The sequence below is a fragment of the Silene latifolia genome, chromosome X (genome assembly GCF_048544455.1).
Source record: "Silene latifolia isolate original U9 population chromosome X, ASM4854445v1, whole genome shotgun sequence".
NCBI lineage: Eukaryota > Viridiplantae > Streptophyta > Magnoliopsida > Caryophyllales > Caryophyllaceae > Silene > Silene latifolia.
In genome coordinates, this window is record NC_133537.1 from 101,020,541 (window position 1) to 101,036,505 (window position 15,965).

At 37.9% G+C, this 15,965-nt stretch overlaps 1 non-coding gene across 1 annotated transcript; it reads right to left on the reverse strand.

Annotated features, from left to right (window-relative positions):
* Positions 1–388: 388 nt before the first annotated feature.
* On the reverse strand, positions 389–495 carry LOC141625488 (small nucleolar RNA R71). The gene has a single exon (XR_012535267.1). It is a non-coding gene; the product is annotated as a small nucleolar RNA R71 (small nucleolar RNA).
* Between the last annotated feature and the right edge of the window lie 15,470 nt (positions 496–15,965).

Below are 15,965 nucleotides of genomic sequence, written 5' to 3' on the forward strand. Positions count from 1 at the left end.
ACAAAATCAACCCACAATGCCTAAATTTTCATCACATTCCGTACCAACCGAGGAGAACCTACCAAATAGTACTCCTACACCACCACATTTAACCGGTAATTTCATTTCCAAATCCGCATTCATACAACTAGTTGAGAGAAGTCAATTTGGAGGGATGCCTAGTGAAGACCCTCATTCACATATGGAGACTTTTTGTGACTATTGTGATGCGATTTCTAAAACAAGAGTTACTCAAGATCAAATCCGATGGGTATGATTTCCTTTCCCCTTGATTGGTACCGCAAAGCAATTGTTGAAAAGCCTAGACAAGGCTACCCTTGGTATTGACTCATGGAAGAAGTTGGCACTTGCCTTCTACAAGAAATTCTATCCTCCGGAGAAGACTAACATGTTGAGAGCCCAAATCACCGGGTTCAAACAAAGGGATGAGGAGTCATTGTATGAAGCATTGGAGAGATTTAAGGACACTTGTCGTTCTTGTCCACACCATGGATTTAGCGAGTGGTTCCTTGTGTAACAATTTTGGAATGGTCTATATGAAGACTCCCGCAACATTCTCAATATGGGATCCAATGGTATGTTTACCGAAGTTGATGACAATCAAACATGGGCCAAAATCGAAGAGATGGCGGTTCATAATTCACAATATAGTAGGCCTCAAAATGCAACTAGAGGAGGAAAGCATGAGGTAGATTCCATCACACAATTTGGTGCTCAACTAAGTGCTCATATTGACACCATCAATTTGAAGTTTGAGAAGGCCCTGACTAAGCTTGATGAAGCTTCCAAATCACCCAAACAAAATGATAATGCTATGGTGGCATCATCCTCAATTCCGAGTGGAGTATGTGAGAGTTGTGGAACTTTGGGACATGACCAAAGTGAATATAGGGAAACAAGTGAACAAGTGAATGCTTTCCAAGCATACAAGCGTGGCACCCCTTATTCCAACTATTACAATGAGAATACTAAATTCCATCCTAATCTTTTATACAAAAGCCAAAATGTTCAAAACCCTCAACCAACATACACCCCACCTCCAATGAGAAATCAAGCTCAAAGACCCTTTTACAACCAAAGCCAAAGTTATCAAAATCAACCTTTATACAATTAAATAAATGACCAAGGCTTTGATGTTCAAAAAGCGGTCCTCCAAATGCAAAAGAACCAACAAGAATTTTTCACCCAAATGCAAAAAGATAGCCAAGCCAAAGACATCACCATCAACAACATACTAGCCCACACCAGGATGTTGGAAACCCAAATGTCTCAATTAGCATCTTCTAGCTCTCAAAGACAAAAGGGGCAATTACCACCTCAAAGTAATCCCCCAAGACATGAATCGGTTAGTGCCATCCATTTGAGGAGTGGTACAAGGTATGAAGGGCCGAAGAAGCCAATTGATGAAGATATTATGGATGCTAGTGACAAGCAAAGAGTTGTGGAGACTCTGAGGAAGAACAAGAACCCACCATCCAAGAAGTTTCAAAGAAGAATAATGAAAAGAAGGCTAAGGAGAAAGAGCCTATTGTGATTAGACTTCCATTCCCAAGTCGTCAAGCTAAGCCTAAGTTTGATGAATAACTTGGAAAGTTCATGGAGATTGTGAAGAACTTAGAAGTCTCAATCCCATTCATGGAATTAATCAATCATGTTCCGGCCTATGCAAAGTACAAGAAAGATATTCTTACCAAGAAGAAATCTATCTGAAAGCTAGAGACTATTGCCTTTACAAAAGTTAGTAGTGCTATTCTTCAAGGAAGTTCACCTCCAAAACTCAAAGATCCGGGAAGCTTCTCTATTCCATGCACCATTGGCGACACTACAATCAACAAAGCATTATGTGACCTTGGAGCAAGTGTAAATGTCATGCCATACTCGGTATGCAAGAGTATAGGAATGGGAGAGCTCAATTGCACCAACATTACGCTTCAAATGGCGGATCGATCAACAAAGATACCTTTAGGGGTATGGGAGGATGTGCCCGTGAGAATTGGCAAATTCTTCATCTCGGTAGACTTTGTCATTGTTGACTTGGAGGAGGATTTCAACATTCCTATCATTTTAGGAAGACCTTTCTTGCACACCGCGGGAGCGGTGATTGATGTGAAACATGAAGAGCTTACACTTGAAGTGGGGGATGAGACAATCACTTTTAATCTTGACAAGACAATGAGAGCTCCCCGACTACATGAGCCATGTTTCATGGTCGATCATTATAGCCGTGAAAGTGATAGGAAGAAGTTGACATCTCAATGCAAAAAATCAAGCTATGGGTAAAGAATCACCACCCATATGGAAGAAGAAAGTGGATAATCCTCAATATGCTCTATCCGGAAAGAAAGGAAATTTCAACAACAATGAGATCTTGAATAGTTCACCATCAATCATGACAAGTAAGTAAGAAGGCCTTATTGGCCATGACAACAAGAAAGAGGAGTTGTTTTCATCAACTCATGATACAATTGGAGAACAAGCTAATGAAGTATGTGGTCTATGGGATGGCGAATTCGAAGGATTAGTCAATCCCTACATTGGCAATGCTATGACCTTAGACCAAGGCTTTGGTGACCATCTTGACTCGAGTCACCATCATGAAGAACACAATGTGGAAAGGTCTATTGAAGATCTTTACAATGAAAATGAACAAGCCTTCGACTACTTCTATAAGGTGTTGAGCAACATCAACAACACCTTAGCTGTGCCCCCTTGACATCTCATTCAAGAATGAGAGTTTGGTGGAGTCCTCCCTAAACCACCATTTGTAAATATTCTAACCCTTAACTTGCATTTTACTTATTGTATTGCATTTTTGTCAATTTTGGATTTGCAATTTCATACTTTGATCAAGATTTTCATTTTGAGAGAAAGTGAGGGAGGTGATGTTTTGATGTGTAGTGTTTGATCTAGTGTGGGGATAGCAATTGCCTAGGCTAACTGAGCCTTCATAGTGCACCCACAATGTTGAACAAAGGCATGAAGAAAGAATGATATGGGACATGAAGATCCCCACAGGTGGACCTAAACCCGTAGGTACATGAGAAGATCTGAGGGACCCAGAGGGAACTCGCTCGTCTTGGAAGTAATCCGAGCGTCCTGGCTCTAAGACGCTCGTCTTGGGAGTGCTGAAATTGAAAATTTTAGTTTGTTTAAAAATCTGAGCGGATTACAGAGAAGACACCTGTCTCAGTCTGAAGCCGCTCGTCTCAGGAGCAATCTGCGCGTCCTGGTTGCTTCAAACATTTTAATTCCACACTGTCTAAAAATCCGAGCGTCCCCAAGTGAAGACGAGCGTCTCCTGCAGAAATTCGCTCGTCTCCTGAAGAATCCGCGCGTCTCACCACGGGTTAGAAATTCCTGAGCTCGCTGTTTAAAGATCCGAGCATCCCCCTTCCAAGACGCCCGTCTCCTACTGCTGAAAGGCTATAATACGGGATTCACCCTCCTTCCCCAAATCATTTCTATCTTATTGAAACACAAACACACAACCCTTTCTCCCTCAAAACCCTCAATCCCCTCATCAACAAAACACAAATTCCTCAACCAAATTCACCAAAATCAAACTCAAACTTCCTCAAATTACAATCAAACTACTCCTTCATCAACAAGAAGCCATCAAAACACCAAACTCCTCAAAAATTGAATCGATTTTCTAGGGTTTCAAGGCAATTTCAAAAATCCCATAATAGATTAGGGATTAATTAGAGCTTGAGGATACTAGAAGCATTCAAGCAAAACTTTGGTTTGTTGATACAATCTTGATAAGGAGAAGAACATGGCAAGAACAAAAGGTGGAAACAAGGCACCCACAACCTCAAATCTTTCCAAAAGGCAACAAGCTCTTTTAGCCTCAAAGGCTATAGTAGTGCATCAACCAAGGGTGGAGATTCAAGAAGTTACTACTCCTATGGTGGAAGCTACTCCTACTCCGGTCATTGAACAATTGCAAGATTATCCGGAGGTAACTTTCATAAATGATTCTCATAGGAAAGAATTTGTATCCCTTGCTAGAAAGACTATTTTGCCTACCAAATTCATATGCCAAGATGCCTTAGACAAGTTGGGTGTTCTTGAAAGGACTAAGAATTTTTTCGAGTCTATGAAGTCGAAAACACTCTTTGACATGCAAGAATTGACTCACCCCTCCCTTACCATGGAGTTTATAAGCTCTTTGAAGGTGACGAAGGTAGAGACTCGGAAAAATATGGAATTCCGCCTTGAAAATAAGGATAGACGAATGTCGATAAGTGAGTTTGGCAAAGTGTTTGGTCTTGAAGAACACTCTCATTATGAGAAGAAGCCCTTGAAATATGATCCCGCACCTCTATGGAAAGTAATCACCGGGAGAAAATTTGAATCCTTCCATGAGTGTCATGTTCTTTATGTCCACCATCCGGGCATAAGAGTGTGGCATAAGGTTTAGGGCAACACTTTAATTGCAAGAAAAGGCACCAATCACTTTACCGAGCTCATCTTTGTCTACCTTGAATCCACCATGAATGTCAACAAAAATTTCACCAAGGAATACAACATACTTCAACTCTTACTTAAACGGTGGCTTACAATTGACCATGGTCAAGATGGAGCGGCTTTTATTGTGAATGGAGGATTAGTAACATGGTTAGCCAAACACTTTAACCCAGATCTCAACAAAGACAAGACATATAAACCGGTTAAAGGAGGCAACCTTCTTGATGTGGCCACTATGATCAACAAGTTCCATTAGGTCAAGAATGATAATCTTGACAACAAGTATGAGTGGCTCACTAAAGAAGCTAAGTCCTTCATCTTGCCTAACAAGATATGCCGCATCAATGTCCGAAGTCCAAGCTACCTTATAACCGTCTCCGATGAAGCCGAAATGATTATGAAGCAACATATGGAATCACATGCCAAGCCCTCCTCCTCATCCATTGTGACTCCACCATATCCATTTTCCTACAGTGAATTCACACCGATTGGCACTAATGTTATGGTAGGATCGGGTTAATGCTTACCGAGCTCAATATCCGCCCCTCCTACACTTAGCTAGGCAAGGATTACTTGATCCTTCATGTCCTTTGCCTAGTTGGGCGGATAGAGAAGTATTCTTTCCGAGTGCTCCTAGAGATGCCACCGTGGATAGTCAAGTTACTAAGGGGAAGGAGATTGTTGTTGAGAGCGGGGAAAGTAGCCACTCTTGCCATGAGGAAGAAGAGGAAGAAGTGCAAAGTTCAAGTGATGATGAAAATGGTGAAGGCTCCGGGTCCATGGAGGTAGATGATGATGATGATGACGATGATGATGATGATAATGAAGATGTTGATGAGGTAGATGATGATAGTGATGAAGATGTCGCCATAAGCGACAATTGAGGATTAACAAGATTTTTGGAGGATGCCACATATCCCATTGTGAGTTTCCTACACCTCCTCTAGCTTTATTTATTTCTCTTGTCTTCAAAAAGTTTTATCTTGATCAATTGTTTTGAGTCCTAGAAACACTTAGAGGACTCCCACCTCGGTTCCATTGAGGTGTCTTATATTGTTCCCACTTTTAAAAATCCAAAATGATAAACTAGAAATAATGTCTCACTTGGTTTGGGGAAGTTCAAGCACAAGCATTGGGAGTTAATTTAAATTAGCTCTCCAACCAATAAAATCATGCATCATATAGTGTAGTATAGAATGCATCACTTGTGTATATATCATATAGTTTGCATATTAGTGTAGAAATCATGCATTCTCATTTAGCTTGCATAATTTCCTATCGTTTTGGCCATTGAGGACAATGCCCATACTAGTGTGGGGATGGAAAATTCTAACTTGACTTTTAAATCAAAAAATGATAAAAATCGAAAATTTTTGACAAAATACAAGAACATGTATTTTTTTTTTGGATGAAATGTAAGCATTTCCATTAAAGATCATAACAAATGTTACAACTTGCCATTTTGGCTACAAAGCAATTTAAAAAGATCCAGGAACCTGGATTTTTATACAAACAAGCTAACACTCAATAAGCAGTTCTTATCTCTAGCTGTAATCCCTGGTGTAAGGAGTGAATGCACTCTAATTTTAACCTCCTTAGTGATCAAGTCCCTGAGGAGTTCAGGTCTAAGAAGACTACCTTCAATTCTCGCTCTATTTCTTTGCATCCAAAGGTGATAGAACGTAGCAAGTGTAGCACAAAGCAGTACCCCCTTCTTCAGATGTGAGAAATGCCCAACTTCAACCCACATAAGTAGATTAGAATCTGGAACAGCACCACCAGCCAACCTGGCAAGCAATTCAAGAACCCTTTTACTATATGGACAGGCCTGAAAAAGATGGAGATGATTCTCAGACCCTGTACCACAAAGTATACAAATATCATCAGAAGAAAGACCTAAGCTAAAGAGCTTATCCTTCAACATCAAAGCCTCTCTAGCAACAAGCCATCCAATGAATTGATGTTTACGAATACACCAATTATTCCAGACCATCTTATGCCACACAACAGTCTGAAACTTATCCCTTAAAAGATCATATCCACTATCAAGAGTATAGCCATGAGTGCCCAGAACCCACTGCCCATTCTGATAACCAGGTAACAGTTTCACCTTCACTTTGCATATGGACTTCCACCCCCAGCTCAAATCACCACTAGGAGTGTAATCATCCCACTGCCTCCCTTTTAAATAAACCTGATTAATCCACTTAACCCATAGCCTATGAGGACTGCTATATATCCACCACACCAATTTGCTAATTGCAGCCTGATTCCATAACACACTATCCCTTATACCTAATCCACCTTCTTCTTTAGGGGAGCAAATCTTTGCCCAACTAACTCTGGGAACTCTCAAGTAATCAACACTGCTGTCCCAAAGATAATTCCTGCAAATGGAGTTGACCTTATTAAGGACTCCTTTTGGGATAATAAAGATATTACACCAGTAGCTGTAAATAGTAGTGAGGACAGAATTCACTAGCACCAGTCTACCAGAATATGAAAGCTTTCTTGTCCCAAAACTCCTGATCCTGCTGATTAGTTTCTCCACAAGCATATTACACTCCATCTTAGACAGCCTCCCACAAGTAATTGGGACACCCAAGTACCTAAAAGGTAGTTGTCCATCTTGAACCCCAGAAAGAACATGTCTTTTTATAAACATAAAAACCGTAAAAATTTGAAAAATTGAAAAACCAAAAACATGTTTATTCCTTTATAGTATAGAATTGTATATATTTTGTATATACTTGTTTGTTTGTTTGTTTGTCTATCCTTCTATCACATTGATCGACTATGCCACATCCGAGACATGAGGATTATGAAGACCGCATGGTATGATCTTTCCAATCTCTTTTTTCCTCTCTATGTTAATGACTATGTGGCTTTATTTTGATTGATGCGGTTTACACCAATGTGATTGTAGGAGTTGCATTTAGCTTATAAGGCATACTAGTTGATAGACGCATATGCATTAGGTTGTATAAATGTTAGTTGCATCATGGCATGTAGTTGCATTTTAGGAAAATTTTGTGAAAACATCTATTTGGGAAGCTTGACAAGTGTATATAAGGCCCTTGTAGATACTTTTTCTTCCTAAGACTTTTCTCATTAGAATGCTTATAAAACACTCTAGGATGTGTCATGCTAGTATCCTTTGACCCATGGATTAAGGCCTAGTCAAGAGTACCTTATGGTGTGATAACTCCTTGGCTACCGTTTATTCCAAGGTGACCCTTGAAACCATGCAACCATCTTCCACATTCTACCACATTTTGTCAACAAAAAGGGAATGGGCACAAAAAATATCAAAATTTGAGTTCAAGCATTGAAATGAAAGTAAAAAAGTTTGCAATTTCCATCAAAGAAAAGAGGAGTACAAAAATAAGAACTCCTATGCTTCAAATATAAGCACCCTCGCTACAAATGAGGTGACTTTGAAAATGTAATACCCCGTTATTTAGGTAATAATTTATGAGAATAGTTTATGTAATTTAAATAATTAATTAATGACATTTTAATAATAGTTGCAAATAAGACATTAAATAAATAATAAAATAAATATGCAAGTCGGAAATTGGACTTAGCTGGACATAAGGCCTTGGGCCTTTTGCTATGGTTGTATGGACATATTTTATTGGCCTAGTATGACTAGTGGTCGGGAATTGTATCGGGATTATTTAATAATAATACTAATAATAATAATAACAATAATAATAATAATAATAATAATAATAATAATAATAATAATAATAATAATAATAATAATAATAATAATAATAATAATAATAATAATAATAATAATAATAATAATAATAATAATAATAATAATAATAATAATAATAATAATAATAATAATAATAATAATAATAATAATTACAATAATACTAATAATAATCATATTTGTATAATAGAAATAATATGGTAATTATATAGTTTCCTAATTGCTTCCTTATACCTATGACCTACCTATATAAATAGACATTATTGATCATAAAACACAAATAATTCACATAAGAGAAAAGAGAAGTAATAACTAGCTAGAAGATCGTCACAAGGTGACGGTTTTATTTAGGAACTTTAATTGTTGATTGGATTGCATAATTGGAGTGCGTAATTGGAGTATTTTCTTAATAGGTAGGAATTTCCTACTCAACTCGGGTTTTATTGTTAAGTGAATGAATACTTAATTATGACGGTTGATGAGATTAATGTTGGTATTGTGATTTATTATTGGAGACGGAGTATATGTGTAGTTGTTGACGGAGCTGTATGACGGGATTGTTATTGAGTTTTTGTTGTTGGTTATATTTGATTGTTGGAGAGTTGATTATTCAGTTGAGCATAACACGGAGGGTGTTACTGCCAGTTGTGCATAACGAGTAATCGTTACTGCCAGATGTGCATAGTAAGTAATTACTACTGCCAGTGATAGTTGTGCATAGTAAGTGATTATTACTGCCAGTTGTGCATAGTACGGAGGGTACTACTGCCAGTTGAGCATGGTATGAAAATACCACTGCCAGTTGAGTTGAGCATAGCACGGTGTTAAGGGGGTTGTGCTACTGCTAGTGATGTAAGTGAGTTGTACGGATGAAGTGATGAGAACTTGATGAATATATTTTTTGGGTTGGATTATTATTGTTGTTTAGTTTATTCCTACTCAACCTCGCGGTTGATGTGTATTCTGACACTGCGGTGAACCGTTTTATGGGGAGCAGATTTGACAGGTACTAAAGGTTAGCTGACTTGGGAGCTATGGGATGCGAGAGGACTTGGACCATAGTTGAAGTCTAGATCACATAGAACAATTATATTACATTATTTATTTCCGCTGCGAGTTGTAATTATTTTATATTAAGTTTTAGTTAGTTAAATTTGTAATAAACATGTAATCGCTAAGTTTTAGTTTAAAGTACTTTGGTATTATTGTACTTTGTTATTCACTTCCTCGGGAAACCGAGATGGTAACAGTCCTATTTATTTGGGAATGTCTAGCCAAAGGCTCCTCAATAATTTAGGAGTTCAGTGGAAACGTTCATCTCATTGCTGATAGTGACCAGCATATCACTGTTGAAGTTTCTGACATTACTTCAGGAGATATTTTCCGGTACACTATTGTGTATGGGTCTAATTCTGATAGTGAGAGGCTTACACTCTGGGAGCAGCTTAACCAGATTAAGGATCAATGTTTCAAACCTTGGTGTATTTGTGGGGATTTCAATTCAATTTTGGATTACAATGAAAGGCTGGGTAGAGAAGTGACTTGGAGTGAAATTAAAGATTTCAGGCAGTGTGTTGATTATTGTGAGGTGAGTGACATTGTTGCTCATGGATCTTTTTTCACTTGGAATAATAAGCAAGACCCTTATACTCGTGTTTTTTCAAGAATTGATAGGTGCTTAATCAACATTGAGTGGCTTTGGTTGTTTCCTGATAGCTCAGCTTATTTCATGAATGAAGGAACATTTGTTCACTGTCCTTGTATTTGCTATAGAAGTAATGAGGCAACTGTCAGAAACACTTCTTTTAAATACTTCAATATGTGGAGTTTAGACTCTAAGTTTAAAGAAGTGGTGGCTACTGAATGGAATAAGAATATCTCAGGGGTCAAGATGTACCAAGTTGTCACTAAGCTTAGGAATCGGAAGAAGCCTTTGAAGGAGTTAAATAAGAACAAGTTCTCTGATATTGAGAAGAGTGCTGAAGTTGCTACAGTCTTATTGGATAGTCTGCAAACTGCTATGCATATTAACCCTCAGGATCAGCAACTTCTAGCTGCTGAACAGGCAGCTGCAGAGGAATTTGAAACCTTAAATAAGGCTAGAACTAAATTTTTACAACAGAAAGCAAAGGTGGAGTGGTTGCTGGAAGGAGATGAGAACACTAATTTTTACCACAGCAGGATTAAAGCCAGGCAATTCATAATAAGATATCTCAAATTGTTGATATTGAGGGGGTTATTCATCAGGATCCTCTGGGTATTGAGAATGCTTTTTTATCTTATTACACTGAACTGCTGGGATCAACTAAACCTACAACACGTGTGCATAAACCTACTGTAAGAACGGGTAAGCTAATTAATGACCACCATGTCCAAAAGTTGCTTAGACCAATTTCTGATAGTGAAATTAGACAGTGTATGTTTTCCATTCCAACTGATAAAAGCCCTGGACCAGATGGATACACTAGTCAGTTTTACAAAGATTCATGGGATATTGTGGGTCAGGAGGTGTGTGTTGTTGTGAAGGATTTCTTTCATTCTGATCAACTGTTGAAGCAACTTAACACAACCAATATTACCCAGATTCCTAAAGGAAGTAATCCAAAAACTGTCCTAGAATTTCGCCCTATTGCCTGTTGTAACACTTTGTGTAAGTGTATTGCAAAACTACTATGCAACAGGCTGAGAGACATTCTTCCTGACATTGTTAGTATCAACCAAGGTGGATTTATCAAAGGGAGGAACATTGTAGAGAATGTGCTTATTTGCCAAGATATTGTTAGACTCTATAATAGGCAAGCAGCATCTCCTAGATGTCTGGTTAAAATTGATCTTAAGAAGGCCTATGACAGTGTGAAGTGGGAGTTTTTGGAGCAGATGTTGGGAGCTTTAAATTTTCCTGAAAATTTTACCAATTGGATATATTTCAATGGGGTGAGAGCTGATACAGTGAATGAGGTTCTGCAAATTTATGTGTTCAAGAAGGGGGATTTACCTTTCAAATATCTAGGGGTTCCTATATCATCCAAGAAGCTTTCTATGAATGATGGAAGGAAATTGACAGACAAGATTACTGTAAAAATCAGAGCTTGGGGGACCAAACACCTAACCTACGCTGGTAGATTAACTTTGGTCACTTCTGTACTGCATACTTTACACTCTTATTGGGCTACCATCTTCCTCATCCCCTCTGGCATCATGAATAATATAGATAGAATTTGCAGAAATTTTCTTTGGAGTGGGAAAGATTCCTACCTTCGTGCTCCTGTTGTAGGCTGGGATCAGTGTTGTAAGCCAAAAGCTGAAGGTGGGCTGGGAATTAAGAATTCCAAAATGTGGAATAAAGCTTTGTTTGGTAAGTATGTCTGGTGGGTTGCTGATAAGAAGGATCATCTCTGGGTGCGTTGGATCAATCATGTGTATTTCAGAGGTGGACATTGGACAAGCTACTCTCCTCCCTCTGACTGTAGTTGGTCTTGGAAAAAAATAGCCCACATAATGTTGTTGTTCAGGCCTGCTTATATAGACGATCAGTGGCTAGGGAATAGATCTACATACTCTATTAAAGCAGGCTATAATTGGATTGGGAATCTGGGGGACTCTGTTAGTTGGTGGAAACTTTACTTGAATTCTCTGAAAGTTCCCAAGTCTTCATTTATTTACTGGGCGGTTATGTTAGGAAGATTGCTTACTCGAGATAGGTTGGCAAGGATGGGTGGTCCTACATCTATGGAGTGCTATTTATGTAATGGAGCTGATGAATCCCATGGGCACGCACCTGTATTTTGAGTGTGAATTTAGCAGGAAATGTTCTGAACTCCTGCAGCAGAAGCTTCATACCTGCCTGAACCCACGAGACCTAGTTGGGTGGAACAAAAGAGGCAGAAGAATTAGTATTCTGAGAAGAAGAATTGTTTGTGCGTGTTATGTGATGCTTGTGTATTTGATATGGCAGGCTAGGAACAAAGCTAGAATTATGTTCATTGTTACTCACACTAAAGTTCTTGTCCAGCAGGCCATTCAAGCCGTTTCTATCAGATTTTGGGCTCGAAACAAAGCACCTATCAAAGAGGAGGATACTGGTTGGCTCAGCAATTTGCGTTCTAGTTGGTTTTATCTAGTTGCTGTTCTTGATGTAGCTCATTTTGGTTGATTTATCGGGTAGTTTTTATCTTGTAAATCTCTACACGGATGATGTATTCTTTTGTTGATATTAATATACTTAACCTTTCCCAAAAAAAAATAGTTGCAAATAAGACATTGAATAAATAATAAAATAAGTATGCAAGTCGAAAATTGGACTTAGCTGGCAATAAGGCCTTGGGCCGTGTGCTATGGTTGTATGGACATATTTTATTGGCCTAGTATGACTAGTGGTTGGGAATTGTATCGGGATTTAATAATAATAATAATAATAATAATAATAATAATAATAATAATAATAATAATAATAATAATAATAATAATAATAATAATAATAATAATAATAATAATAATAATAATAATAATAATAATAATAATAATAATAATAATAATAATAATAATAATAATAATAATAATAATAATAATAATAATAATAATAATAATAATAATTACAATAATACTAATAATAATCGTATTTGTATAATAGAAATAATATGGTAGTTTCCTAATTGCTTCCTAATACCTATGACCTACCTATATAAATAGACATTATTGATCATAAAACACAAATAATTCACATAAGAGAAAAGAGAAGTAATAACTAGCTAGAAGATCGTCACAAGGTGACGGTTTTATTTAGGAACTTTAATTGTTGATTGGAATGCATAATTGGAGAGCGTAATTGGAGTATTTTCTTATCAGGTAGGAATTTCCTACTCAACTCGGGTTTTATTGTTAAGTGAATGAATATTTAATTATGACGGTTGATGAGATTAATGTTAGTATTGTGATTTATTATTGGAGACGGAGTATATGTGTAGTTGTTGACGGAGCTGTATGACGGGATTGTTATTGAGTTTTTGTTGTTGGTTATATTTGATTGTTGGAGAGTTGATTATTCAGTTGAGCATAACACGGAGGGTGTTACTGCCAGTTGTGCATAACGAGTAATCGTTACTGCCAGATGTGCATATTAAGTAATTACTACTGCCAGTGATAGTTGTTCATAGTAAGTGATTACTACTGCCAGTTGTGCATAGTATGGAGGGTACTACTGCCAGTTGAGCATGGTATGAAAATACCACCGCGCCTGATTGAGTTGAGCATAGCACGATGTTCGGGGGGTTGTCACTTTTCGTGATGTGAGTGAGTTGTACGGATGAAGTGATGAGAACTTGATGAATATATATTTTGGGTTGGATTATTATTGTTGTTTAGTTTCTTCCTACTCAACCTCGCGGTTGACTGTGTATTCGTGAACACCTGCGGTGAATCATTTTATGGGGAGCAGATTTGACAGGTACTAAAGGTTAGCTGACTTGGGAGCTATGGGATGCGAGAGGACTTGGACCATAGTTGAAGTCTAGATCACATAGAACAATTATATTACATTATTTATTTCTCTCATGAGTTATAATTATTTTATATTAAGTTTTAGTTAGTTAATTTGAAATAAACATGTAATCGCTAAGTTTTAATTTAAAGTACTTTGGTATTGTTGTACTTTGTTATTCACTACCTCGGGAAACCGAGATGGTAACAGTCCTATTTATTTGGGAATATCTAGCCAAAGGCTCCTGAATAAATGGGGGTGTTACAGACAACGTTCAAAAGAAAATGCAAAAAGTTGAAAGTTGTCAAGTATTGAAATGCCAAACATCGAAGAAATGGCAAAAAGAAAGTGTTCTCAAATGTCAAATTCCACAAGAAATTGGGGGGAATAACAACATCTAACGCAAACTCCCATATGTAAAGAGTTATTGATCCCTTTTTCCATCGAATCCACTTTTGTGCATGGTAGAGCGGGGACGACCCTTCTTTTTGTCTAGGCAAGAAGGGGAATTCCGCGATCCTCCAGTGTTTCTAACACCATAGGGAGTCTACTCTTGATGAAAGCATTTAACAATTGAGGACAAAGGTACCCTAGCTTGACACAACATAGAGGTGATTTATTGGTATCCTTCTAGGCTTAGTAGTTTGAAGAAACCGTATCAATGATAGAGTATGTACCCTTAGATTTCTTCCCTTATAGATGATTTCCGCCACTTAGATGAGCAAAGTGGCTTTTCATTTTTGTAGATGCATCCATTACTTGCTTTTGTGTGCTTAATGCTTGGATGGGTCGCCATTTCGGCAAGCCCCACCTTGCCTTGCAAGAAGGCATCCTACCTCATGGTTGTCTTGTTGTGAGTTGAAGGGGCGGAATGAGACCCGCTAATTATCTCACATCGGCTATATCAGTAGGTTAGTTTAAATAAAGGTCCTAGTTTTAGTCACCTCTTTACTCGGGACGAGCAAAGGTTCGGTTTAGGGATGTTTTATGTGACTCATATTTGAGCACATTTAGTCCCCGAATTAACCTCGTTCCTATGCTTTATAGTGCATAATTAGGTCATTTACTATCTTTAGTTTCCCATTTTGCATATTCTTTGAGGTTTTGTCTCCTAGGTAGGAAAGGATTGCTAACCTTGCATTTACAAGGCGAAATGGAGCTAATTTGATCGCATCTATCAACCAAGCATCAAAGAGAAGACCAATACTAGAGGCCTAAGTAGATAATAAAGTGAAATGGGCAATGATGAAAGGATCCTTGCATCTCAAAAATGATCCTTACAGATTGTTAAGGCGGAAAAGGTGAGAAGCAGTCTGCCCAGGTGATGTGAACACTATTTGCGCACATTTAGTCCCCTAATTGAGCCTATTTTGCATACTATTATAACATTCTTTGGCCATTTTACCCGTCAAAACCTTCCTATTTGCTTTTCTATCGCATTTCATATGTTTTGTAGAAAAGGAGAGAATAAGGCGGAAATTCCCGTCTTTCGTGCATATTTGGAAGCTACTTGACGATACTAGATGGACTAGTATGAAGAGGAAGCAAAGACTAAAGACCAATCCCGCAAGAATAAAATGGGAATGAGCAAAAGGGAAGAAAAGAAGGAGAATCACTGCTGAAGAACAATCCGAGCGGATTGTCTCCAATCCGCCCGTCTCCACACTACGCAATCCGAGCGTCTTGCTTTGAATCCGCTCGGATTGCCCCGCCAGAATCCGACCGGATTGTCCGTAATCCGCTCGTCTTCTTCTCCCAGAATCCGCCCGTCCCGACCACAATACGCACGGATTCCTCCACAGCACAATTTCGTCTTCTCCAAGCTACAAAGAAAGAAGCCCTTCCTTCGAAAAATACCGGCTCCTCCTTGCTCAATCTCAAAAGTGTAATTACTAGTTTAGCCCTTAGTTAACCCTAATGCATCCACCTAATTTCCACTATAAATATCCCATTTTGTAAATTAATCAAGTGTGTGGTTTTTAGGAGGAAATTCTCTTAGATTAGATTAGGAGTAGATTAGAATAGATTACTCTTTAATCTTTCCACAAATTACACATTAATCTCTCCTTAATTATTGTTCAAGTTTATTATTCAAGTTTATTATTGGGTAATTGAAGATTATTGGGTTATTATTGGGAGATTGACAACCTTCCATCAATCATAAAGTTTCTTCTATTATTCTTTGCATTATTATTTGGATCACCTCAAGTTTGGTATAATTCCTTTACTCTTTAATCTTTATTGTTCATTTCTTCATTCTATTATCATGTTTATACTTGTTGTGATGATTGACAC